Below are 3439 nucleotides of genomic sequence, written 5' to 3'. Positions count from 1 at the left end.
GATAGAGATAGAGAGGTAGGTAGCTAGAGATAGAGATAGGTAGGTAGGTAGATATAGATATAGACAGACAGAGAGATAGGTAGAGATAGAGATTGATAGAGATAAGTAGGTAGGTAGGTAGAGATAGAGATAGATAGAGATAGTGATAGAGATAGAGAGGTAAGTAGGTAGGTAGGTAGGTAGATAGAGAGATAGAAAGAGAGTAAGAGATAAAGATAGATTGATAGATAGATAGAAATAGATGGATAGAGATAGATAGATAGAGATTTTAGATAAACCAACAACATAAAAGAAACCTTAGAAGGGATCAAACACCCCTGGAAGTCTGCCTACTTGGGGGGTGTCAGACTAGATGGTCTCTAAGATCCCTTCCAACTCTAGAATTTTTCCCCCCTGCATTGTCCTTCACTAAGGCCAGGCAGCTGGGCGGGGGATGACCCTCTGCTTATAACCTTGCCAATGCAAGTTGGGCCTTTTGGTGGGTCTGCTTTGGGGTCTTTTGTGGGCAGAGAGGAGGCAGTTGGCACTTTGAAGCCTATCCAAACACCCCCCCCCCCAAAAGCAGCTGTTCCTTCTGTCCAACTGGACAGTTGCTGCACCAGCCTGCGCCGGATCCAACAGGCACAGGAGGTGGGGTGGGAGGGTGTATGTGTGTCACCTGCTCTGCTTGGCATTTGGCCACCAGGAGAGACAAAGGAGGGTAAGATGGCTGCCCTAAACCTTTGCCCAGAAAGTGGCAGAGGTTTTCCGTGGCGCTGTTGGAGCCGATCCGGGGACCTTCTGCAGGACCCAGGATTTCATGGCCCCAACAGAGGGATAGGATGGAGGTCACGGGAAGTCTGAGCATTGCTTTGTAATGCCTTGGTCAGGCCACACATGGAATATTGCATCCAGTTTTGGTCACCATGACTTGTAGGAAGAATGGAATGGAATGGAATGGAATAGAGAATAAAGAAGGAATAGAATAGAAAAGAACGGAATAGGGAATAAAGAAAGAATGGAATGGAATAGAATAAAATAGAACAGAATAGGGAATAAAGATGAAATGGAATGGTACGGAATAGAATAGGGAATAAAGAAGGAATGGGATGGAATAGAATAGGGAATAAAGAAATAATAGAATAGAATGGAATAGAATTGAATAGAACAGAATAGGAAATAAAAAAGAATGGAATGGAATAGAATAGAACAGAATAGGGAATAAAGAAGGAATGGAATGGAATAGAATAGGAAATAAAAAAAGAATGGAATAGAACAGAATAGGGAATAAAGAAATAATAGAATAGAATGGAATGGAATAGAATAGAATAGAACAGAACACAATAGGGAATAAAGAAGGAATGGAATGGAATAGAATAGGGAATAAAGAAGGAATGGAATGGAATAGAATAGGAAATAAAAAAGAATGGAATAGAACAGAATAGGGAATAAAGAAATAATAGAATAGAATGGAATGGAATAGAATAGAATAGAACAGAACAGAACAGAACAGAATAGGGAATAAAGAAGGAATGGAATGGAATGGAATAGAATAGAATAGAACAGAATAGGGAATAAAGAAATAATAGAATAGAATGGAATGGAATAGAATTGAATAGAACAGAATAGGAAATAAAAAAGAATGGAATAGAATAGAATAGAACAGAATAGGGAATAAAGAAGGAATGGAATAGAATAGAATAGAATAGAAAATAAAAAAGAATGGAATAGAACAGAATAGGGAATAAAGAAATAATAGAATAGAATGGAATAGAATAGAATAAAATAGAATAGGGAATAAAAAAGAATAGAACAGAATAGGGAATAAAGAAGGAATGGAATAGAATAGAATAGAATAGCGAATAAAGAAGTGATAATCATAGGTTACTAATAAGCAATCAAATTATACGAGGAAACAAAACAATATAAATTTTAAAGATACAAGCAACATGGTTATAGTCATAAGTGGAAAGAGAGAGGTACGAGGAAGGAAGAGAAGAAGAATAGTAATATAGGCTTAGTAGATAATTTGACAGTGTTGTGGGTATTGGTTGTTTAGCAGAGTGATGGCATTCGGGGGGAAAAACTGTCCTTGTGTCTAGTTGTTCTGGTGTGCATTCCCCGATAGCCTAGTTTTGAGGGTAGAAGTTGAAACAATTTACGTCCAGGATGTGAGGAGTGTGAAGTGACTTGGAAAAGCAATCTGCACATGCGCAGAGGTCCACTATATTTCTAGCCCAATCCCTTGATTGAGAAATGGAGAAATTGATTGAGGAATTCAGATTTCACGCTGCTGAAAATTATGCCGGAATAACAGAGCGGCTAATAGAAAACAAATCAAGGATGACTGAACTGTATCATGTACTCTGCACATGTGCAGAGGGAACCCTTTGTTGGGAAAGAACATATCCTACGCCAGTGTTTCTCAACCTTGGCAACTTGAAGATGTCCGGACTTCAACTCCCAGAATTCCCCAGCCAGCATTCGCTGGCTGGGGAATTCTGGGAGTTGAAGTCCGGACATCTTCAAGTTGCCAAGGTTGAGAAACACTGTCCTAGCCAATTATAAAACTCTAGCCCTTTAAATAAAAAGGAGAATTTCATTCTGCTGGGTTTTTTTTAAAAAAAATCCTTTTATTTAACTTTGTTTCCCTTTTTTAAAATTCTTGCTGCCTAACAGCTGATATAATTATTATGAAATTTGTTTGGAGCACGTTGTCTTCGAAGCGGCTATATTTAGTCGGTCGTTTAATTTGAGGGTGCAGAAAACACCCAGAGGTTACACGCTGGGAGGTTTTTTATCTTAAGGGACATTATATAAATGGTGTAAAAACATTACATAACATAAATACACAATCACTGTCTTTTTCCTCCAGGTGCTTCATAAAGCTTCGTAAAGCTTTAGTAAAGACCACACTTATAAAATATTGCCTCCAGTTTTGGTCCCCCCCCTGTTATCATAAAAGATGTCGAAACTCTGGGAAGAGTTTCAGAGAAGAGCAAGAAAGATGATTAGGGGCCTGGGGGCTAAAACATACGAAGAATGGCTGCATGATTTGGGTGCGTCTAAGAAGGACAATGAAACTTTAACTTTTAATAGATTTATATGCATACTCTGGTTTCTCTTCAGATCGTATAAATCTTTCGCCTTTTACTAAAGATTTCTGTGGAGAGGAACATTTATGAGTTTCGTAGAGACTAATTTGATTCTGCACCTAATAACTGCAGCAAGACTGTTGGTGGCGCAATATTGGAAGAAGGAAGACTTGCCTACAATCCAAGAATGGACATTGAAAGTGACAAACTTAGCCGAGATGGCTAAAATATCGGCATATCTCAAAGATCATTCAAATGAGAGATATAAACGAGACTGGAGAAAATGGATTGACTATATACAAAATAAATACGGGACCAAGAAGTTCCAGTTAGCCTATGCTTAAGATCAGAAATGATTTAAACTG

The 3439-nt window shown here is 38.4% G+C and overlaps 1 non-coding gene across 1 annotated transcript; it reads left to right on the top strand.

Annotated features, from left to right (window-relative positions):
- Positions 1–3088: 3088 nt before the first annotated feature.
- On the top strand, positions 3089–3207 carry LOC148049876 (U5 spliceosomal RNA). Its single transcript, XR_015695324.1, has one exon. It is a non-coding gene; the product is annotated as a U5 spliceosomal RNA (small nuclear RNA).
- Positions 3208–3439: the final 232 nt, after the last annotated feature.

This window comes from Thamnophis sirtalis, unplaced genomic scaffold, assembly GCF_051295495.1.
Source record: "Thamnophis sirtalis isolate CommonGarterSnake01/CBP01778 unplaced genomic scaffold, rThaSir2_p1.2 scaffold_1, whole genome shotgun sequence".
Classification (NCBI taxonomy): Eukaryota; Metazoa; Chordata; class Lepidosauria; order Squamata; family Natricidae; genus Thamnophis; species Thamnophis sirtalis.
The sequence above is the reverse complement of the archived record's forward strand: the minus strand, read 5'-3'. Positions and strand labels throughout refer to the sequence as shown.